Source organism: Protopterus annectens, chromosome 7.part0, assembly GCF_019279795.1.
Source record: "Protopterus annectens isolate FY-2018-M chromosome 7.part0, PAN1.0, whole genome shotgun sequence".
NCBI lineage: Eukaryota > Metazoa > Chordata > Ceratodontiformes > Protopteridae > Protopterus > Protopterus annectens.
Genome location: NC_056739.1, coordinates 27,545,285 through 27,571,190, shown reverse-complemented (window position 1 = coordinate 27,571,190; position 25,906 = coordinate 27,545,285). Strand labels below are relative to the sequence as shown.

The 25,906-nt window shown below is 35.9% G+C and overlaps 1 protein-coding gene across 1 annotated transcript in view; it reads left to right on the top strand.

Moving 5' to 3' along the window:
* Positions 1–25,906, top strand: part of LOC122805775 — an 889,800-nt gene that overhangs the window by 752,153 nt on the left and 111,741 nt on the right. The gene's annotated exons all lie outside the window — the stretch shown is intronic.

Sequence of the window (25,906 nt, the reverse complement as noted above, 5' to 3'; positions counted from 1 at the left end):
TGTCAGGTTGGATGATGATAGATATTGTGTTAACTTGTTCTAGTGAATAATCACAAAAGCAGACTATTTTATTTATCCTTTGTTAACCTGGTTAGTCCCATTAGGTTAGCAGTCTCTTTTCAAGGAAGACCTGAGACAGTATTTATACTACTAGAGGAAAATCTGGCCAGGACACTATTCTTTGGAGCTGATAGGTGGCGATAGAGGGTTACTGCCTGAGCCTCAGCTCACTCAGAGATGGAAGTCACTGAAGTTGTTGCAGTGAGATGAATGATTCTGTAGTGGAAAGAAAAGTTGCTTTTATGGAGAATGGGACTCGGATGTCAGGACTATGGCTTCAGTAGGCTTGACAACACCCATATTGATGTCGGTAATGGAGGAGAATGAGCTAGAAGAAGGCAAGCCATTACAGATGAGAGACTGGAGAAAAAGAGGAGAGGAATGGAGCAGAAACAGGAGAGGTAGAGAATGGGAGAGATGAAGAGGCAACAATTCTGGCTGGCGGAGTGGCTAGCTTTAAGGGTATGATACGATCTGTTCAAGGGTTGCAAGCAGGGTGGAAAAAGAGAAAAGGTTAATATCAATGTGTTGTGATTAAATGTAAACAGCCTGATGAATGATGTGAGAAGATTGGTAATGCTCGAATGGTGTAAGAAATGAATACGGTATTTACAGACCAGTTAAAAGTTGGAATTCATATGGGGAAAGTTGTGTGGATAATAGGGAAGGATACATGTTCCAGGACTGCAGTACTCGTTAAAAATGAAGATGTGAAAATAATGCATGTGACACTAGTGTTAGAAGGTAGGGCGATAGCATGCAACTTAAATGAAACTAGTGAGATGAATTGCACTATACGCATAAACAAATGTGTAGGAAAGAAAAAAGGTGTTTGAACAAACAAAATATGTATTAATCTTTTATTATATTAGGTATTATTGTAATTTGGGGAAATACAAATGCAAAGTAACACAGGATATTAAAATAATGAAAGTAGGAAGGAAAATGTCAGGTTAAGGTTAGGAAAAGAAAGAATTTATATCAAAGAGAGGGGACCTAAGGGCAGAAATACATTATGTAATACATTCAGAGGATATGAGAGAAATAAAGAGGAGGACATAGAAAAACAGGTTTTGGTGATCCTAGAAAAGTATGGGCAGCTACAGGGGAAAACAAAAAAACATGAAGGAAAAGGGTTTAAAAAGTTAACAGAGAATAAATTAAATATGCAGTGTTTACAAACACAAAGTACATAATTATTGAAGGAACAACTGGCTCAAGGTGGTTATTGTTGATTTGACACCCAGTCCCCAGATGCAGAAATGGGAGTAAAACAGTTATGGAGAGATGAGTTAAAGGAACATCCAACAGTGAAACCAGTTTACTTACAATATAACATATGGGTGATTGAATTAAAAGGAAAATATAAAAATATATATTCAGATACAGAAAATTGAAGAGAGAAAAGAAAAACAAAAAATATGAGACAGAGAGGTCACTGTGAAAAGTTATAGAATAGGACATGGAAACTGTGAAGAAGAGAAGTACAAGAGGAAATGTAAGAAATGTATTGGTCAGACAGATCTTTTTGAAAGGAAAAAAGTGAAATATAACAGCATGAAAATGGAGGTCATTAAAATAAATATGGAGAACTAAAATAATAGCAGAAAGATTATTATGTAGGAATATGAAAGACAGAAATATGAGAAGAATCTGGTGGAAAAAGGAATATGGAAAGTGAAAAAATATAAAAAGAGGTAGCAAAATATTTACAAAAAGAAATGTCAAGCAATTAAATAATGGAAGTGATAAATGATGGTAAGGATAAATCTTCACCTGGATCAGATGGTTTAGGATATCATTCTTTTTATAAGGAAATGATGGAGGCAGAGCAAGAGGGATTTTTGGAAGTAATAATTGAATGAATTAAGGAATAAGAAATTAAGAAATTTTAAAGGTGTTGCAGCTTATATGGAAAAAAGGAAAAGAAGACATAAAAACATTGGAGGTTAATGTCCATCTCCCCCCCAAGTTGGATAGGAGCTATTAATCCATAGTTTTGAGACAGCACAGTCCCCATCATTCTGCACATCAGATAATCATTCTAGTCATACTTTGTGTTCGTCTTTCTTAACTTTTCACAGAACCTATTAAGACTCCACGTTTTATTACTGAACTAAAACTCTCCCTGTGTTGCATTAACCACTTTGCATATTTCTATCTTAACCTTTGATTGAATAATGTTAAATCCAGTCAGTATCTTCAAACACCAAAGGGATTTCCCCTCTTCAACTACATAGTTAATGTTCATTCAATCATTGCGCCACTACTAACCACCAATGATGAAACGTCACTCCTCTAGTCCACATCTTGAAAGAATCAACATTTTCATACACTGCCAGCTCAAGGAAATGACCTACTCCAATGGTACTGATCCTGTGTTCATCTCCCATCCCAGGTTTTCAGTATCCTTTCTCTGAATATACTTCAATATAATTCCAAAATTCAATCTGTCCTTAATCAGCTTCTAGTCATATATTAGATGTCAGTATTTGCATCTGTTCCTTGCCCATGTAATACTCCACCACTTGTATATTTCTCTGATTGCTATTCTATAATATACTGCCTAGTCTCGTATTGCTTGCTTTTATCCTGTCGTACCAGCTGTACTCCATTTCTCTTCTTTGCATTTACTAGCTTACGCCATTAGATTTACTTTTACATATTACTTTACCATCTACTTTTCCTGATTTGCATCTTATTTCATCACTTTTTTTCATTGGTTTGCTAGGCTTTCTTTAAAATAAATGTTCCTTTTAGTGCAATTACTAGCACTTTACTACCACTCCGTCCTGAACTTCACTGAGCTACATACCTTTCCCTGGTTTGCTTAGCTCCAGGTATTGTTTTGTGGAGTTTTTTTTCTTATAAAAGTAATTATGCAGACATCGGTAAGTTCCTTGTGCTATACCAGTTGTTATCAAACTACCTTATATCTCACCTCCCAGTTGCTCTTTCCATTCATCCCTGTCATTTAATGGTAGTGCAGCGGTTAGCATTGTTGCCTCACAGCAAGACATTCTCTGGTTTGATTCACAGCTGGGGTGCCTTCTGTGCAGAGTCTGCATGTCCTCCCCTGGCCACGTGGGTTTCCTCCCACATTTCAAAGACATGCAGTAGGTGGATTGGACACTTGAAATTGGCCATAGGTGAGAGTGCATTTTTGTGAGTGGTGCAAATGAACTACCAAGGCAGGGCTAGCCACCTGGTGCTGTAAACCTTGGCTCAAGATGATTGCCACTTCAGAAGTGACACCCTGACTCCATGTGCAAAATGGGAAAAGGGGTGATGGATGGATGGATGGATTGAAGTTCATTGAATAATGCTCATCTTTCCTGCATTGCTACTTGTTGACAGTTCCTTTTCTCTTTATTCAATCTACTCCTTCAATTTATTCTGTTAGACTCCCTACCACTGCTAATGACTTTTCACTCCTGCTTTTGTCCTAGACTCTTACTTGCAGACACTCAGCCCTTCCAACAGTATCCTATAAACCCTTAATACTATATCACAGTAGACAGCTGGAATACTATACAACTTGATGAGTATTTTAACTTCTCTGCATTGTACTTGAAAATTATACATCACTTGCTCTACATTTATCTTTATTTTAAATCCAGTTTCCCTTTGCAATTAACCCCCATCTCCCTTGACATTTCACTACACATTTCTTTTACTTCCCTTACCTTTTTTATTATCCATTTTAATTTTGTTGAATTACTCAGGACTTTAGCACCCCAAGAAGAGGAAGAAACAGGTGGATTTGAAGAAGAATGGCAGCACCTCAAAACAGCATGTATGAGGACTACAGAACAGATACGTGGCTGAGCCACGTGTGGGGATAAGGTACATAAGGAAAGCTGGTGGGGAATGCAGAAGTCCAGGAAGCCATGAAAAGAAAGAAAGAAAGTGCAGTACAAAGTGGGAGATAGAAGAGATGGACCAAGCTAGAAAGGAATATTGGTTGACTAACAAAAAAGCTAATAAAGGAGTTGCAGTAGCAAAAAAATAGGGCATCAGAGCCACTTTAACAGCTTCTGGAAAGTGACTCAATAGATCGCAGAAAGAAACTATATCAAGTTACAAGACAAAGACAGAAATATAAAAAAGACAGACAAACTTCACAAAGGGATGCCAGCAACAACCTGCTGACCAGTCCACAGGGCATCAAAGGCAGATAGAAGGAGTACTTCCAGCAGCTTCTGAATGAATGAACCCACAGAGGATGTACTTCCCCAGACACAGCCTATGATGAAGGAAGAAGAGCCCACCCTAGAAAAATTAAGAGCACCAAGGAAAATCAAGTTGGGGAAAGAAGCAGGATCAGATGGGGTCACATTAGATATGATGAAGACTCTGGGTGAGATGGGGCAGAAATGTCTCAAGGGTATTTCATAGCAGTTTGGAGATAAAAGCATATCCCAGAAGACTGGGGAATAAACATACTCATGCCAGTCTACAAGAGCAAAAGGGGCATCCACAGCTGTGGGCAGTACAGAGCCATCAAACTCCTGTCACATTACATGAAAGTTCTGGAGAGGGTGACTGATATATGGATACACGGAGCAGTAGAAAGCAAGATGGGAGATGAGCATTTCACAGTCAGATCAGGATGCAGTAAAACTGATTCGAAGTTTGCAATGAGACAGTTTTCTCCTGGTGTTGTCTTGCTGAGCAGTCTTTCTTTCTAATGCTCTCAATGGTTTACCCAGCATCTCAAAAGTCTTATTCCCTCGTGGCCAGAATAACATCATAGTGGCTGATCGTATCAGTTTAAAAGGTACATGCCTTACTTTACACCACTTCTGCACAAGTATAAAAGGCTGCTATCCTTCTGAGTGTTTGACTGGAAAAATCCTGGTCTGCAAAAACACTACAAGGTTCCACACTTCAGTTTAAGACTTAACTCTACAACTGGAACAATATTCTTTCAACGGGAACATTGTGAGTCTTCCTAACATCAGGCTCTCTGGCTCCATTGCATGTCTCTCTGCAGGCATTCATGACACTGTGTGTGTACTCTCTGTTTGCATTTTGTCTTTTGTGTGTTTATTCATCTAGTTGATTTTGCATGGTCCTGTACAGTCCTTTTCTTTCTGACCTTTGTATTCCACTAATTCTTACAAATGTATACATTTTACATGAGGCCCTGTCTTCTTGCTCAGCTAAATTGGCGTTCATTAAATTTGGTTTTGTCTCATATGCTGCTGTTGCAGCTTTTAATTCCTTCTTATGAATAAGCAACTGATTCAAATTGAAGTGCTCAAACATCTTCATGAATTGCATCATTCTTGTTTATGTAGTCTTTGATTCTGGTATTCATCTTAACTTCCATAAATATACTCTTTAAAGTTACCTCCTGTTCATAAATGCCATCACTTTTGATATAACTGTTAGCTTTAGCCATGATTGCTTTTGCCACCTTCTGTATTGGTATTTGTTTCACATTCTCTGTTTTGGTCTTTCTCCCTTTTTTAGAACAGTACCAGTCCTCTTCTTCCTGATTTTGGATCACTTATCCTTTCCTTTAACGGTGTGGTGGGTTGAGTTTATTGCAAAGTACCTCTTTTACCTTCTGCTGGCTAGTGCTACTCTTTCTTTTAACAGTCTTTTAGATTGGGTTTATTGCATTCATTCCCTCTTTTGCTTTTGTGGCTAGCAGTGTGCTAAAAAATCCTTGCCCATTTGGTCTGTGCCATACTGAAAATATGTACAAATATTTTCCAATTTTAGGTTACTCAGCTGCAGTTAATGATATGGTGCTGATGGTGAGAATGACCACAGCTATTCTAAATGAGATAACTATAAGGATGGTGGGAAAATGGATGTCTATTTTGGGACAGATTATAACTGAGCACAGTTATTGTTAATTTAGTGCTCAAGTTTGATAATGTTCTTAAAACTCATCCCATTTTGTTGGAAGTTATTAAAAGCAGGCCCAAGATTTCTTCATCAAGAGCCAAACTTGGGTCATTTAGTGCACAGTCATTTTAAGTGACCACTGCAAGATGCAGAGGTCTCAGCACTGTTTGTAGATGTAGGATGGCTCCCTGTAATGGTTTTAATATCTGCACATTTGTATAACCATTGCATAACATTAACACCAATTTTTTTGTTACAAGTAGTTTTAATTGTCTTATAAAAGTTGGACATAACTCTACATGGTGTAACTGATGCTACATTCCTGAGACCATTGCAGGTATTACATTTAAAAAGCAAAAACATTTAAATAACATCAGATTTGGTAAAACTGAAAACCAAGTGGCTGAACATTTTTTTATTAGCACAATTAAAATATTTCTAATTCAAAGTGTACTATTCCAGATCAGACTGATTGTGATGAAGGGAAAGCAAAATTCCATGGCTGTTAACTTAGGCACATGCAGGCTACTTACATGCTAAAATTTGGCACTGTAAAATCTAATAGGCTTAATCAGGAAATGAAAGGGAAGTTTCTTTTGGGATACTATTATTGGATAATTTAGTTAATACAGTTGTTTTTTATTGGTGTTAATGTTTATGGGATGTGAGATATGGATTTTGTATGTTCAGTTGGATTAATTCTTCAGTACTGACATTGACTGTGGCATGAATAAAGTCTTGTAAGGACCCCAGAACCATTAGTATAGTAACCTCCTATGATCCTATGAGCAGGTACTACACTGGTATTAACTCATATAGCTGTAAAGATCCCATTGCACTTGTTGAAAAGAGCAGGGGTTCTTTATTTTACACGCACAAAAAAAATCATGAGATAAATTTACATGGTTACATAATTACATATTTACATCCCATGCCCATATAAGAAATCACATTATAAAATGCAACACATTTATTTTTCCATTGTACTCATCCATTACATAGGGCGGCCACGGTGGTGCAGTGGTTAGCATTGCTGCCTCACAGCAAGAGGTTCTCGGTTACTCATCCATTACATGATTTTGTCCATAAACATAACCTATTGTTTTCCTCAAGATATCAGATAAGATCCACTTTTTGTTAAACAGCAAGTCACTTGTTCTTGCAACTCAGACCAAATAAAAACATTTTTTCATCAACCTTATCAGCATAATTCTTACTCTAGGTATTATAGAGGAAATAGTATCACAGCCAAATTAAGATTCAATACTATATAAAGCTTCCAATTTTTTCTTTGCATAATACATGCCGTAATCTTTAAACCTTCTTATAATACAATAAAACATGACATGATTAAATGTTTCTTCTTTTTTGTAAAATAAACATAACTTGTTTGTGCTTTATATAACATATGTCCTTTGACTGGAGATTTGTTTAGCGATAACTCCCATAAAAAAAAAAAAAATCTTGCGGCACTGTAATAGATTTTACATTTCATGTTTCTCTTCCCAGTTGCCTTCATCATTGCTGGTTCTGGGTTAATATAATACAACTTCTCATGATACTTTGATATCACTACCTCCTACTTTTCTCTATACAGGCAATCCCCAGGTTAAGGACGAGATCTGTTTTTTTTTTTTTGTCTGTCCTTAAGTCAGATTTGTATGCAAGTCAAAACAAGTACATATGGTTCATAAGTAATGTCACTTAGTCAAATGTTTACCTCAATCTAGTATTTATTTTACTTTTCTTTGCATAATAAAACACTTTAAAAACACACCCAAATAAAAAAAATCTTAAACATACTGTATGCTGTAGTAATAATACTGTAAGTACAGTGTAATACTGTAACAGTACAGTAACTGTCTGTACACTTGTGCAGTACAGTGCGGTACATACTGTAAAAAAAACATTAAAGAAATGGTTCTGAAAACAGTTTAAATGGAAAAAAAAGAGAGAAAGGCTAACAATTACTGTAAAGGGTAACACTCATTTGTGAGTTCATGTTATGATAACGTTATTAATTGGATGATGCAGAAAATGATAGACTTGTTGGAGAGAATGGGCCTGGCAGTGCAGAGTCAGGGTTTGATTCTGCTGCTAGGATAGTGGTTGTTTACTACTGGAGTCAATTTCTTGAAGAAGGTTTCAAGGGAGGTTTGTACAGAGCTTTTCTTTTTCTCATCATAAATGGCCTTATAGCAGCTGAGGCCCTCAGTAATTGTAAGGTAAACTTGGGTGAACCTCTCTGTATTAGGATCTTGCTTCTCTAACATTGCCATTCCTGCTTCAATAAGATGAAAGGCTTCAGCCAACTCTTTTGCCAAAAACATTTTTGAATTTTGGAGATTCTAGGTCCCGGTTTTCTTCCTCAAATGCTATCGTCTGCTACTTCAGTTCCATAAGGTCTTCTTTGGTCAGTTCTTTTTCATGGGAGTCAAGTAACTCTATGACACCCATGTCAGTGATGTCCAACTCCAGTTGATTGCCAATATCAACCACAGCTTGCCTGGCTTCAGCAATGTCATCATCTGTAAAGCAGGTGCAAATTGTGGGCACAATTTGTTCCACACTCCTTTCATATTTGACTGCTTTACTTCATCTCAAGAATCGGCAATATTTTTGCTGACATTATAGATGTTACAATTCTTCCAGAACTCCCATAAGCTTGTCGTATTACCTTGGGTAGCCCTGACTGCTTGTGAGAAGGTCCAACGTAAATAATAGGCCTTAAATGAGGCTATTACTCACTGATCCATTGGCTGAAGTAGCGATGTGATGTTGGGGGGTAAAAATACAACCTTTACATTTGAGTGTAAGTCATCTAAACTGTTTGGATGTCCAGGTGCATTGTCAAGTACAAGAAGCATTTTGAAAGGAATGTTTTTGGCCAGGCAATATCTTTGAACAGCAGGAACAAAATGGTTCAAGAACCAATCTTCAGAGATGGCAATTGTAACCAAAGCCTTTGCATTTGCCTTCCAAATAACAGGAAGAGATGCCTTAATGACATGTTGTAGTGGCCTCATATTTAAGGGGCAACACACAAGCAAGGGCTTCAACTTAAAATCACCGGAAGCCTTACCCCCAAACAACATCTTTTTTGCTGCCTTATGCCCTGCTACACTTTTTTCCTCTTTTGAAATTAAAGTCCTTTCGGACATTTTCTTCCAGAATAAGCCAGTCTCATCTACATTAAATATCTGGTCTGGCAAGTTTTAATTTTATGCAAATTAGCCCTCATTTTAAAGTGATGAGACCAGCACCTACTCACAAAAAAATTCTTCATCACACCCACCTACACTTGCTGCTTGAGCAGCTTTTAAAATCATTGAGAAGGCTTAGAGTCTTTTCTTGCACTGATAAAAGGCTAATAGGCATATTTCTCTGATTTTGGACTTTGATCCAAATTAGCAATAGCCTTTCCATCTCAAGAATTAAACCACTCTGTTTTGTAATAATTGTAGTTTTCATCGGGGTATGGCCTTTCATATTATTCATTTTTCTTTCTTTGTCTTTCAAAATTGTTCCTATCATTGATCAGCTATAGCCTAATGCCTTTCCAATGGCAGATGGTGCTTCACCTCTCTTGCATCTGTTTATGTCCACTTTATTTTCCAGGGCGATTGCATTCCTTTTCTTTGACACATCACCAGCACGTGCATTGGATTTATGTTTTGGATACATGAGTTGCAATGTCACCAACGCAAAAGTTCACAAAAGTGTGTCACTGCAGTACGGTACAGTGCAGTACTAAACTGGAGCTCCACAGGATACACATACAGTACTAGAGTCTGCAGCTAGACAATTCTTAGGTCTGATTGGTCGATACTACCATGGTCTATACCTAATTAACATTTCAGTTCAGCTGATTCAGAGCAGTATTTTACAGACATTCCATTTTTTTACACAAATAATAGTACCTAAAATGTAATAAAGTACAGTATAGTACAGTAGAATGTTCCAAAAAAATGTTAAACTTATGTCTTTTTAAGCTTCACTTCAAATTTCTGTACTGCAGGCATCACTTACGAACTTTTTCCACTCTCTCCTGCCTTTCCTGCACTTTCAGACCTCTGCCTGACCTCCTACTGTCACCTAGACCCCAGTGAGCTTCAATGGCATTTGCCCAGTCTACAAAACAGTGCAGTAACCGTTTCAAAACTGTACTGAAGCAAACGGCCAATTAGATCATCAAAACTGAGACTCCCTTAGCCAATTGGATTGCTTCATCTCTGTGAATGAAGAAGCAACTGCTCTAACAAGACGTGCGAGCAGCTTCACAAATGGCGAAAACAGAGAAAAAGGAAAGAATAGCTTATTTCTCTGAATAATTGTAAGGTATTTCTTTTTTATTTATTGTGATTTTTTTTTTTCGACATTGCGGTTGCCCATTCATATCTATGGGTTGTCCGCATGTCGAATGTTCATAACCCAGGGGCTGGCTATATTATCTCCATCTGCTTTAAGGTCTCACTACTTTTCTAGACAACTCTTCACTTCCTTATTTTCAGAGTTGTTACTGTGCCCTTTTTATTCCCAAGCACAGCAATACTTTACGTAAAACAATCTCAGTACTTATACTGGGTTTTTTTCAGACTGCTTTGCCCATAGAAACCAATACAGATTTAATGATGTTGCCTAAATTATCAGTTGTATTAAACGTAATCCACCCTTGTTTTCCTGTAACCAAAACAATCCCCATTTTAACTGGTTTCAGCCTCAAGCCCCAAACAATATTAAATGCCATCAGTAAACACTCTTTCTTTCTTTCTTCTGGCATTATTATATATATATATATATATATATATATATATATATATATATATATATATATATATATATGGTTCACGTTCACTTTATAATTTTGAAATACTGAATTTCAGTATTTCGAAATCATAAAGTCGAAGAATCAAAATCGCAAAAGTGCATAATCGCGAATTTGAACATCTCGAATTCGCGGTTATGGCTTACAGTACATGACATGCGGTGTTGGGAGTGCATCATGGTTCGTGTCGTGTATGGATATAGGAAAGTGAGTGTTTTGTAAGGGTGTTGTGTGGGAGTTTGAATGTGTCTGAATGTGTGTAAGTGCTGGATGTGTTGAAGTTTATATGTGTGTGTGGTGTGTGTGCAAGGGACTGTGAAATGTTTGGGTGTGAGTTTCCTTTTTGTGTCTGTGTGATCTCAGAGTTAGTATATATAAGTAGGGTGTGTGTGTGGGGGGGGGGGGCACATGTACTGTAGGTTTGTTTGTGTTTTTCTGTTTGCGTGTGTTTTGTTTGTTGTAGTGTGGGTTGGACGATGTATGTGTTGTGTGGTGTATGATGTGTATGTGCTCGTGATTATTTTTATTTTACATTTGTTAACCAGGGGTGTCTGACTGAGCTGAAAAGGCCCTTTTTCAGCAGAGGCCCGGGGAGAAAAGCTCCACATAGAAAAATTGCATATACATTTAGACATGATCAGTATACACACAAATTACAAAATACATGTTTTTACAGTGGTATGCAGCATATCAACAGTTACAGTGAAAAGAACAAACAAAAAATATTTAAAAATAAAGGTACTTAATAGATTTGTGGTGTACAGCTGAAATTTGAAACACAGGTAGAATACATACATAGTACACAGGTACAGTCACTGTAGATTAGCCAGTATTTGTCAGAATAGTTTTCAATCTTAATCAGGTACTCTAGGTGTAGTATGTGTACCTTATCCGCTTTCACTAGCCTGGGGAGCAATCATGGCACTGCCAACTTTGCTTGAGATGTTGCCTGATGAGGTCTTTAAAGGAGGCTTTGGATGATGTGCTTTGAATGCTAGTAGGGACAGAGTTCCATTTTTTAGCCACTGAACTACTATATAGTGCATCTCCAAAGCTATTGTAGCTGTTGGTGACTTCTAGTAGTAGTTTGCTTGATGATCTAAGAGGCCTTTTGGCTGAGTGATGTTGTACTAGGTTTTTGAGGGCAGGACACTTATTGGGGAGGTAATAGATAGAATGACAGAGGCAGAGCTGATTGTAGGTTAGGAGGTTGGGCAGTTCAAGCCAGTGGAGCGGTCTCAAAGCAGTACAGTGATGAGTGGAATTTGATAGGTGATACTGGTTTAGTTTGTTTAGCAGGATTTGGTGCAAGACTGTGTCAAATGCTTTGGACATACCCAAAAAAACAGTTGACACCTGCAGGCCTTCATTTTTGAGATGGTTTACTGTGTCTGTGAAGCAGAGGAGGGCTGTAGTGGTACTATGGGCAGGTCTGAAACCATGCTGAGTAGGTGATAGGATGTTGCTGTCTAGGAGATATTTTAGCATCCGGGTATGGATGCATTTTTCTAGGATTTTGACCAGGGGGGGAGAGTAAAGCAATGGGTCTGAAGTTAAGTTCAGTGGAGGTCCCACCTTTATGTATGGGTGTAACATAGGATATTTTCCAGAGTTTGGGCACATAGTTTTCAACAATTGATCTGTTTATGAGAGTGGAGATTGGGATAGCAATAGCATCTGCTGTGAGTTTCAAGAAATAGCTGGGGAGTAGGTCAGCTGCTGTTGATGAGGTTTTTAGTTTGGAGAGCAATCTTTTGATAGAAGTGGTGGAAACTGTTTTGTGTGTAAAGCTTGTATTAGTGTTATTTGTGTTGGGGGGGGCTAGTAAGGAAGGAACTGTCCTGTGATACTAAGGATAGAATTGAGTTCACAAAGTGGGAGTTGAATTGTGTTTTGAGGGGAACTTTAGTGTCAGGGGTGGTTGGTTTGGGGGTAGTCTTTTGGGTAGGTTTTAGTAGCTGGTTTACATTTCTCCAAAATTTTAGTGGGTTGTGTTGGTATTTAGTTTGTAATGTCGTGTAGTAGGATTTTTTGTCCAGCCCAATGCATTTTTTTGCACGGTTGCTAAGTTCTTGGTACTTAGTTAGGCTTTGTGTTTCTTTGTTTTTTTGATAGTAAAGCCAGGCAGCATCTCTGGACTTGAGGATTTGCTTGGTTTCTTTACTGAGCCAGGGGTTTTGTAGAGGTTCTAACCTTGATTTTGCGCAGTGGAGCGACAGTGTCTATGTGTTGTAGAAATGTTTTGTTGAAATATGCTACAGCCTGGTCAAGTGGGAGTGCTTTTAGGGGGGACCAGTCACAATTACAGAGTAAAGTATTGAGGACCTCAGGAGAGAATTAATTTGTGTTTCTAGTGGATATATAGTTAGTGGTTTTGCATATGCTTGTTCTACTATGTATAAAGTATATTATGTTGTGGTCACTTAAGGTGTCTGGGAGGCAGCCTGCGTGGGGGTACAACGTGGGGTTGTTAGTTAGGACCTAGTCAAGGATGGATTCCTTTTTAGATTTTTTATCACATCTAGTTGGAATTTGGACTAGCTGCTGGTAGCCATGGAGATTTATTAGATTACTTGGTGGTTCTGATATAAAGGTAAACCAATCTAGGTTGAAATCCCCAGAATAAGGGTTTCTTGTGAGTGTGTGTGTGTGTGTGTGTGTGTGTGTGTGTGTGTGTGTGTGTGTGTGTGTGTGTGTGTATACATATATATATATATATATATATATATATATATATATATATATATATATATATATACTAACTAAATACACCAGTTTACCTATAACAACACACTTTCTTTTTAAATGACAATCTGAAAGTACCCCCCAATTCAACATAAATTTATTTTAGCTCATTAAGCAAAAATTGCCATTATTTATTCATCACCTCTGATTTCACAAATGTTATACTTTTTTCTTTATTGAACTTTAAACCTACCATCTGCATCAAGTCACTTAAATCTATCAGCCACTAGTAATAACTATATCATCATCCACATAAGAAAAAAATAGGAATTTCATTTTTCTTGGCATGTAATAAACTGCACCCAGAAAAACAACTCCCAGCAACAGAATTCAGAAGTAATGCAAACAAAAATACTTCTCATTTGGCAACCTTGTCTTACACCTCCTTTCTACATAAATAAACTCAGCCATCCACTCACTAAAACCCTTAACATAGTAGCCCTATAGGCAGCCTTAAATATTCTGAAAATCTTCAACTTCAACCCACAAGACTTCAAATATTGCATAAACATCTTACTCTAATCAAAAGCTTTACTTATGTCACCAATCACCATTTTACATTACACCTTCCACTAGCAATATCATCCACATCATTTCTAACTAAAAATAATAACTCTCGAGCTCCTGCCTTTAATATCATAAATACCAGGCTAAACAACATATTCTATATTTCTCAAATCTTCCTTGTATAAAACTTTCATAAAAATCTGCATTATTCAAAGTAATGGATCAGCAGAAAGTAATTTTTATCCTATCCAGTTTCTTCCATATGAATCATATCACACCTTCACATATTTCTTCAAAGAAAAAAAAAACATCATCAAGCCCCTTATCCAAAACAGTAATAAACGTTTTGTCATAAATCGGGGTTTTTATATACATCATATCCTGTTTCATCTATACCGGATGCTAAATCAGTTTTCACCATTTGAAGCATATTATCCAACTTATACATAATAATCGGCTTTCCCCAATTACATCACAGATTAATTCATAAACTTTCTAATATTCCATTTTATTAGTCTTCCCCTTCCCCCTTCTCTATACACTTCCATTACAGTTGCATACTACTTCTATTTTCTCAGTTTATATAGTCCTGAGAAATCAACCCCTTCCTTCAAATCTCTTATAACCGTATCATTTTAACAACCTTCCCCAAATCCAGAAAGATCTCCTTCATTTTAATAATCATCATCAATGCTTATGCAATAATTCATTTACTTTCCTCTGATTCTTATTATACATTTTTTGTGCCAAGTATCCTTTGCTGTTTTCTTCCAAATTCAGCAACATTCCATCCTGCATTTTTATAATACTCATTGTTTTCATGCCTATGAGCTAAAATTGCTTCATACTTTATTTCTAAAGGAACCCACTATTCTTTCTAAGTATCCTTTAAAATATATTATAGTCACATGATATTTCACATGCATTGCATTTCTTTTCTAATGGCTTTATTTAAGAATGTCCCTGTAAACCTTTTAATTCCACTTCCATCCATAACATCCTCATTTTTGAAAGCTCCACTCAAATTGCAAGATGGTTTGATAATCCATTAGAATACCCATCCATTTCCTTAACATTTTCTGTAAAGAAAAAAAATCAATTTCAGCTCTCAACTCCTCCCCTCTAAGTCCAGTGACATATTACAAACTTTAAGCTTGCTAAACTTCATCACTTTCTTCTTCATCTTCATATCCTGTCCTACCATTTTATTTTTTTACCTCTCAAACTAAAGTTGAAATCCCACATCAGTATTATTTTTATGTTATGGTTACAGATTTCTGTACTTTTTCAAACAGACATAACACTATAACATCTTTAACTCCTGATATGCATGCATTCCAGTTATCCTAAATATTGCACATAATATTTGCAATCATAAGCCCTACAGCCTTAAAAATTAATCTACTATTTTAATTGCATTTTATATTATGGTCAATCATGCACATCATTCATTACTCAAATTCCATATAACTTGCCCTCCTCAGGTTTTCAACATTGAATCCTTCCATATAAGGAAATAAAACATGTATCACATAACAGAACCACATTCCATCATTTAAAATACTATTAACTTGTAATGTTATAGCTCTGAAATTATTAATTTTCTTTCTTCTTAACCTTTGGGTAAATATTTGCAAACTTTCTTTTTCTGATTCTTACTATTTCTCTTCTGGAAAATTTCCCTCTTGCCCTAATGTCCACCCTGGATTCTTCGTCAGAAAATTATCATTGTCTAAAATCTCAAACATTTTATGTCACATTTTCCATTCTTGTATTTATATTTGAACTTCACCCTCCTTTTTACATTCTTTATTTTCCCTATCATCTTCACTGTGGTAATTATGGTCCTGCATCTGTATTGTTTTTTTCATTAGAGTGCTCTATATTGCTCTCATTTGCTTTTGCTTCAACATTGACTTCTTTACAGTCTGACTAAAAATGTTTCTCCTTTTTCTATATTTCCCTACAAATAGACTTGCAGTTCTTTGCCATAGGTCTCTTTTCCCCATATCAATTAATGCTTCAATTAAATGTGATGGATTTCCATAAAAAAAAGTGAACAATCTAACGGCCTCAGCATTAAATCCTAAAGACACAATCAGATTGTCCCATATGTAATATTTATCTATAATCATACCAATCTTGCTCTTAATTCTTACAATTGGGCATTTCCTATGAATCTTTAGTTCACCACTGTCTTTTCTTTCTACTCTTTTAGATTTTCCAATCCTTGCCACATAGGTAATTTTTATAACCTCCACTAGTTCTTCCTCTACACCCTTTATCTTACTGAATATTCTCTTTGGGCTATATTATTGATATGAGTGATTTTATTTATTTTTACAAAAATGAAACAGTTAACAGTTTTGAGTATGCCTATGAAAAAGATGTTCACAGGCTGATTGTAAAATAACAGAGTTATAGCAATTTAATATATGGTGAGAGTTTGTCAGTGTAAGATTATACTGTGAGGGGGATGAAACCTGATAAGAGAGAACGGATGGTACTAATTGACATGAATGACTAAAATACATTAGTTATTCTGCTAAATACAGACATTTAGGAGACTGACTTCCTTAATGAAGTTAACATTGCTTAAATAAATATTGATTTAGAACTTCATGATATGGTTTTGCAAGGATAATGGTTGATGCGTATGATTTTCTTCTACTTTAACAGACTAGGGTACCTACAATCTTCTGTATTCTAAAATTCATAAAAATATATTTGATCCACCTTTGAACCAAAGAGTTGATACTGGTGGCTCCAAGACTGAACCCTTGGCTGCATATATTGCTTACAAACTAAAACCATTTATGAATATTCATTATTTATTAATTGCTTTATAGCATTTTTTGTCTAGTTTAAAACAAGATGTGTATCATTAGTTTTTTTCTACTACAGTAGATGTGATAAATCTCTTCAGTTATACCTCACTGTGTGGGTATTGAATGGTTTTGTGAAGTTTTGAATGAACTATATTTTTATATCACAAACAGGATAATTTAGAATTTCTAGCCAGATTCATGGAAATAGTCCTTATCAATAATTTTATATCGTTTGATGGCGAATATTACCTTAAGTAAACAGAATATTACCTTAAGTAAACAGAAGTAGCCTTGGGGATTGTTTATACCCACCTTCTGCAAACATGGTGACACTTTTGGTACAAACATTTTTTTATTTAATTCTATGTTTCAAAATTGTTACATTTATCATCACTTTTAGATTATATATTTTTATTATGGTATGATTCCTTTGATAAATTGCAGAATTTTTGGCATATATTAACTACAAGTGTTACGAAATTCACTTCAGTTCAATAAAGTATGTTTTTACTGAGAAGGATTATGAAGCTAAATGTTTTAAATTAAATATTTGTCATAAGACCTTTTCTAACTAATTTCTCCATTACTGGAGTTGTCATCCTACTTAAAAAAAAAAAAAAAAAACCCCAGTGAAAGTTCAGTCAGTATGACTAGCACATAGGATTTCATTTGATGAATTGTTTTTGGTGGAGGTACAACAATTATTAAGCATGTTTAAGTAGAGGGGTTCCTCAGATGAATTTTTAGTACCAATACATAATGAGGTTATGTATAAAATTAAAATGAAGGGATATATATATGTATGCCCATACTGTGTTCCTGTGTTAATCTTAAATTTAAAGAAAAACTTTTAAAGCAGTCCAGTATATTTAGTCAAGCTATGGTAACTTTTGGTACTACTTCGACAGTTATTATTTAAAAAAAAAAAAGTTATTTTTATACAATGAAAATATGAGAAACGTACTGGCTTTTTATGCTAAATTTATCAATAGATGAGGTAAAATGTAAAGAATATTGTTGAAAATGAATATTCTAAAAAGGACCCAGTTAAAGTGAATATGAGAACTTAAATTTTGGAGCTTGTTCTTAACTCCCCTACATTAGTAATGTAGGTTATATTAAAATGGAAAATGTTAAACTGATTAATGCTAAGGGAGATTATAATTGTACTATTGGTTTAATTTATCTTGCTTGGTGTCTTGTTAGGCTTGTGCTGCTAAAATGGCACATAGTTTAATATGTGCATAAACAAACTGATAATATATCTAGTTGTGATCTAAATAATGCCCTTAGTAAACATGAACAAGTGTGTACTGGTATTAGGAAATGTACCTGTTTGTTTTTGAAAAATCCCCTGGAGGCATGTGTTATGAGATTGTTGAATTAACAGAAATGATACAAGCTCATTTTCCATCAGGTTTGAATGACCAGTTATCTATTTCTTATGTTTTAAAACTTGGAAGAAATAGAATATAAATGTATTTTATGCATTATTTTTACTTTATGATGTCACATGATTTGTTTGCATGTATTTAAATGACTGAATTGCATTTTTTTATATGTTCTGTTGAAGTCTGTGCATCTTGAGCAAAGCACTAGACATTAAATATAATTTAAAAATTGTTGGTTGCTTATTTGGACTTTTGAACATGCTAGTTATTTTTGGTTCATGGTTCTTGCTGTAGTAGTATTGGCACCATTTGCTTTACTGAATATCATCTCTGCCATAGATGCCCTTGATACCATAGATTCCTCCCTTGGATTATCTTAATCAAAGAGTTTAAGTAGCATATTGGCTTCTAACCCTCCAATGCAAACATATCTGGTATTACATGATCCTGTTGATTTTCAGGCTCCAGATCAGCTGTAAGTGATGATCAACTGTAGAATCAAATGCTTCTGAATCTTCATTTTTACTACAGAGATCTTCCATGTGTCTTACTGACTGCTTAATACTTCATTTTGCACATTAGCCACTTCACTCTCCTTTTTACCTCTTCAATCCTTCGTGGCACAGTAGCCTCCACACTAGGAAGGGGAACAGACATGCACAACTCTCCAGAAAGAGCAGGGGGGTTTTATTAAAATATTACAAATAAAACTTCTGACATAATACAACACAAACTAATTAAAAAAAATAAAAAATAAAAAAACATTTGAAACAAAAATAATTAACTTCTCAACTTTACCACTCTTTCATCCACAACCAAAATGTGACCTTATCTTTGGTTTTAGCAATGTTTTATTTCTATTCTGCTATGGCAGCTAAGGATATGCAGGAAGAAGCTAAACAAAAAATACAAAAATTGAAAAACTGGATGCTCTTGCCTATAGATATGACTAACAACATACAAGCAGTAAAATGTTTTAGTCCCTTTATTTTTATACACAGGTAAACCACAGGAAAAGTTGTGGATAGTAATTAATATAAAGTTAAATGATTTTAAGGGGAAGAGGGCAAGAATCAAGTTAATCCTTCACATAGGAGGAGGTTTAGGATTACCTGATTTGAAGGCATAATTTAGAGCTACACAGTTAAGGCTCTTACACAACACAAGCAGAAAGCTACAACTGAAAGTGGAATGATGATGAAGCAGTGGCAAATTCAAGAAATACAGAGAATATTGGATTTTGGATGCATATCCTTATAGAGAATTGATTTGATTGCATAGAATGTTATATTCATAATGTATCAGACAGTATACCAAGAACTAAGCCCAAGCAAGAATGGAGAAAGGAGATCTGCCAGTAGGAATGGTTGCAATTAGGGATACCTGGAATAGACAAGAGGGTGGTGAAATTCACTGGAGAAAGCTAGCAAAAGAACCAAGCTACTGTGAACAAAGAGAGAGAGAAAGGTAATAGAATGGGAAGAAGCCAAGAAGACATTTGGATTACAGACTAGAGATTGCCTATACTCTATAAATTCCCGATAGGGAAATCCTAAATGAAAGACCTGTACTGATTGAGTTTTAGCTGTACGTAGAACAGAAGCTGCTGTTAAAAATGGATAATTAATAAGGCATATAAAATATTGTACAATAACTGTAAGAATCAATCAGATCAGGACAGAAAATATTGGGAAGATAGAGATTAAATAAGCAATTCACAAAGAAACTATGGGAGGGACATATATATGTATGGCTGACAAATATGCAACAAAATCTAGAAGATTAACGATTTGCTCCTGTAAGCTTTACATAGGTATTTTCATACCCCAAGCAGACTCCAAAGAATTTTTCCTCAGTAGACTGCAAATGTTGGAGGTGCAATGGGGAAGAAAGAGGTACCTGGGAGCATATGTTCTCCAAGTGTAATGAGTTGGCAAACTTTTAAAATTTCCTACAGAGTACTCTGTCAGGAATACTGGGTGACCAAATGAATGAAATTAAGAAAACTATTTTTTGAGCTGGTATACAGTGTCTAAATTGTTGAGACATACTAAGCCCTTGTAAAGTTTAGCTCTGGTGGCTGCCAAAAAAGCAATTACTATAAAATGGAATCAAAGTCTAAACCAATTATACTTGAAGTAGTGAATATTGTAACAGAGATAAAAGAACAGGAAGGGGGATCTTTAAAAAAGGGTAGGAGTAAATTATATAGAAGAAAATGGATATTATGTGAATACAGGCAGAAAAAAATTGGGGGAAGAATGAGGTTTAAGAGATGGCAGGAAATTAACTATTTATGTAATGTTGGATTGATTATATTGCACAGAACAATAATAATGTATAATGTTTGTAATATAAGTTTATTAATATGGTTCGATTACTTTTATATAAATGTAATTTTCCATGTGTCAAAAGTGATAATTCAATAAATGTGTTTCTAAAACAAATGTTTAGTTCTTATTGTACTGAAATTCAGCTCATCTTACTAACCACAAATTTCATAAGCAGGTGAAAATTCTAACATCCCCTTCTTTTGATTCATTTGTAGGAATAGTTTCATACTAACTAAAAATCATATCCATTCGTATTTAACATTTTGACTTTCCCAAATATCTCTACTCCCCTACAAAAATGCTTTCACCTTGTCAAAATCCTTCAAATCATGCCTCAAGGTCTCAATTTCATTACATTTATTACACTTCAATTATTCAACACTTGTATATCATTACATCTTTATCAGGTAATATTTTTTAAAGACAATCTCAAATAAAAGCCTCACGCTCATATGCATTCTTAATCCTATGTTATCTTGGCTAACATTTGATCTTCTTTTACACTACACCTGGGAAATGTATATAATAAATTGAGACGTGATACTATTATATAATTTTTTGATAATTTTCTATTAATCTCGTGTATTAGTCTTCAACTTTGGCATTTTCCTCATCAAACAAAACTTATTTTCTCTTAAAATCTTCTTGTAAAATAAGAATAGTTATATTTAATAATTCTAATTGCTTCTCCTTTGTCTTCTTTTATTAAGCAACCAAAATAAAGAACTAAAAAAGCAGGATTTATTAAACCCAACTTCCATTTTCCTTATTAGAGACTATGCCCCTTTTAATTATATTCAGTTTAGAACCCCATAAAACATAAAAGCAACTTGTACAACTTCCAAATTCTTCCAATATCATATAACTCTCTCTGTATGTTCTGTTTCCATTTTTCCAAATCTAATACCTAAAATTTCAATTTCTTTTCTTGAAAAATACACTCTTATTTTCTTTTTACTTCTAAGGCCCTTACTTTTTCCATGTGGAGACCAACTAAATCTGTAAAACAACTGCCACCCACACACTTTTTACCATAACAATATTATATGCATAATTAAAAATTAGTGGCAACTTAAAATTTTGAGAAACAATATTTGCTTCCTTTACCACATTCTCTGTATTAACAAGTACCACATTTAAAACTAAACCAAATAACAGTATACTCAAGGATATCTCTGTTTCACCCCCAGTTCTACTTTAATCTCTTTTCCTACCCTATCGATTACTTTATATTTTCCTAGATATATGTAATTACATCACCTGATCTGTTATTTTCATACAGTTCCTAATTGAGCCATAAACTCTCATGTTTAATATTATTTGCTTTTTGATCACAGACAATAACCAAGCCTTCTAATCATTAACAGTATCACCCACTGTTAATTATATATATATATATATATATATATATATATAGAGAGAGAGAGAGAGAGATATTCCTGTTTCTAATTATATAGGTTTATGCCAGTTAATTGAATTAAGCCATTAGTCTGTAATCTCAGTTTAATATAGTATAAAACCTCCCAGAAACCTCCCAGAAATGCACTTTCTCTGTTTTCTTTCTTAAGTATGTGTAGCTTCTATACTTAGTCCTCTTAAGGACTTGTATGTTGGCCCAAAAGAACACAAAAGAACACAAAATGATGAGAGGTTAGCACTGCTGCTTCACAATACTTGGTTTTTCAGCTTGGTTAACAGCTGATTTGCCTTCCCTGTGGAGTCACCACATCCTCCCTGTGTCCATGTGGCAGTTTTCCAGGTGCTCCATTCATAGATGAACTGGCATTCCTCCAAAATGGCTTGTAGTTTCATGTGCTATTAGAGAATGTGTGAGCATGTGTGTGCATTCTGGGTTGGGTCAGTACCTCACTCAGAATTGGTCCTTTTGTCTTCTGTGCAGCTGAATGCTGGGATAGGCAGTGCCTCCACATAGACCTTGAAATGGATTAAACACTAAATCAGAAGATGAATAACTGGTGAATGATTATTGCAGTCATTGCATGTGTTTAATAAAATGACCAGTTGCTTTTCTCAAAAAAAGCCAATTGTTTATTTTGGGTTAATGTTTAATCAGTGGTGCATAGGGTTAATGTCCAAAAGCAACTCAGATTACCTAAAACAGACTAATGTTCTGAACCACTGAAAAAGCTGGTTGGGAAGGTATTAGCAAGTAACTGATGTTGGATCACCAGTCCTGGACAAATAAAGTGATAGAACCTACAACCCCCAGCACCTACAGGAAAGAGAGTTGTAAGGCATATAGGCTAACAGCCCAGAACATGTGCTTGGCTTTGCCAAACCATATTACTGCTATGGTCCATCACACACAAACAGGTACATGAATGCAAAAATGGGAGGGTAAAGCAAGTCCTTGTATCTGCATGAATGCACACATCAGCCAGTATGGAAGGTTATAGAACTTAGAAAGTGTCCTTAAAGTCTATCTCGATGAGGACTTCCCCCATGATCAGCTCTCACTGTAGCATACAGGGAAATGAAATGGCACAGTTTGGGGTACACACAATGAGCAACAAAAGGCACAGGGGAAATAAAAGTAATACAAAAAAAAGAGCCATGAGCTTTTTAGCATTCACAGGAACTATCATCGTCCCAAACATACAGGACTTTTAGTCTTTTCTTTAAGACAGGCTTGGTCAGTCAAGTGTGATTATACAACTGTCCTTCAAGCCATCATTTCCTTTTGCATATCAGGACTTGGCATATGCATTTCTAGGAAAGGGATGGCCAGGGCAATACTACATATCACAGTCCTAGGCTTTTCTATCAAACTGGCTATGTATTCATTGGGTAATGAGCTAAATGTATAGGATTTTATACCCCCCTTTATATTCCCTTTTAGCATTAACAGGCTGTCCATGTAAATTACGTTCCAACAAGATGAATCATATCATCTACAGCAGAAAGGTAATGGTTCATTGCATAATACTCATAGCTCATACTCACAACAGAAACTGCAGCAAGCTACTGAATGTTAGAAGCAAATCAGCTCTAACAATTAATGTAACACTTGTTTTCAGTTCTTATAGAAGGGAAAACATTTTGGATTGGACACAGTTCATTCAGCAATACACCCCCAAGAAAATTGCATTTAACATGGCAGCAACAAAGTCTTTGCATATCATTTCATCCTTTACTCTACTATACTATGTATGGATTTGTAAGGTACCAATCAAAGAAAAAAATGTTCCAAGGAAAGAAATCTCCTCTAACATTTCTTTTCCTAATATAAGTTGAGTATTTCCCCATTTGTCCAATAACAAATCATTACTTTCCCCCTGAATATTTATCAGAAGGTAGTTTTTGAAATAAAATGATCTAAATACTCAGTGCATTTAGTCTCACAAAGTCCATAAAGAAATGCTTGCACACTTTGTTGATGAATGCAAGTCATTACATTTGTGACATCTCTAACATTTTCCAGTCAAGAAAATATACTATTGATCTACATCAACGCACATTAATATACAACCTTGTCTGCTGACTTCACTCATATTAAATTAGACAGATTTATTTTCATTAGTATTTTACCCTGAGCCAATGTACATCTTTATAAAGCTAAATTTATGCTTATAATGTGCCTGCAAAATAATTTGTTTTGCATAGTTCATCATCACCCAGAATGAGGCATCAATACAAACAGAAATGATAGACTTTAACAACTGGCTTAGTGTCTGGTGTCATTCCAAAGGGATCCAGTACCTGACAGTCTGGGAAGATATGATCGACAGACCACAGTGCTTTGCTAGAACTGGACTGCATCTGTCTCACTTGGGCTTCAGGCAAAGGCCCTTGCCTCCCCTATAGTGCCTTTTTTAGGAAAAGTCCTGAGGTCGATAAAACCAACATAAAAATTTCAACAAAATTCAAATTAAAGGTCATGCTGCTAAATGCTAGAAGTCTAAACATGAAACTGCACTCATTGCAAACATTCTTAACCTGGAAGATGCTGACGTTTGCGCAGTCACAGAAACCAGACTCAAAGCTGCAGAGAGCACCCCAGCCTTACCTAGTTGTTCATCCTATCATACATTCAGACCCCAAACTGTGGGCAGAAAAGCCAAAGAAGGTGGAGTTTCAATGCATATTAAAGACACATACCTCCAGGCTGGTCAAACAGTGTGACGCACAGGAGACACTCCAAGTGCAGTTAACCATTGACAAGACCCCTATTCAAATCATAGCTAGCTACAGGCCCCCAAATTTGACTCAGGATGTCCATTCCACCTATCTGGACCTCTTCAATTGTATCAAGATTCAACCCTTTACCCTGATCCAAGGTGACTAACTACCCAACCATAGATTGGAAAAACTACTCATGCCAGAATGCAAATGCCCAGAGATTCCTCGAGTTTATCAATGCAAATACCTTGCAACAGCTAGCTGATACTCCCACAAGAGATAATAATATCTTAGACTTGGTATTAATCAACATGATTAACCACTGCAGCACCCCTACAGTATCAACCTCCCTGGTAAGATCTGACCATAAAGTGGTCACTTCGGAAGTCAGCATTTCCCCTGAGCCCCTTCTAGCTTGGGTGAAACAAAAAAACTTCGCCAAAGCTGATTACAACATCCTGAGGGATGGTATAAAACAGCTTCACAGCCCTCTCCCCCTCTGTTAGAACTGGCACCAATGTCCAGGTCTACACCAAAGTACTATATGAGCACTTGTATAGATGCATGGAGTCAGAAGTACCTAACAGGTCAAAATCATCCTCCGCAAGGAAGATTAAACCTGTCTGGTGGACATCTGCAATAAATAAACTATATAACGAAAGGAAAAAAATGCTGTCCAGGACCAAGAAGGAGCAGGTGCCCAATTGGAAGCAATCTTTCCTTAGCCTGAACAAGCAAATAAGAGCATTAGTGAAATCCTCTAAAGCCAACTTAGACACCAAATTGGGTATATCTACTAGAGACAAGCATAAGGCCTTCTTCATATATGTCCACAATCTCAAAGGAAGCACCCAGATCTGTTGAGAACTTGTGTTTAAGGACACCACATACACAAAAACTATAGATATAGCCAACCTACTGGCTGACAGATTCAGTGAAAACTTCACCGCTCTGTCCCCCTATCAGTAAATCAGGACATCCCCAGTAACTGCCCCCCTCCCCTTATCTCTAGGGAACAGGTCATCACTGCCCTTTCAAAGGAAAAAATAAAGCCTCCATGGAACCCAATAACATCCCAGGCTGCATTCTACATTAAGTCAGGCATGAATTTGCAGCACCATTAGGCACCCTATTCAACCAAAGCCTGAGTACCAGCTTTGTCCCAGCTGAGGGGCCTCTGTTATTTGGTATATACTTCTCCGAGGTGCAGGCCAA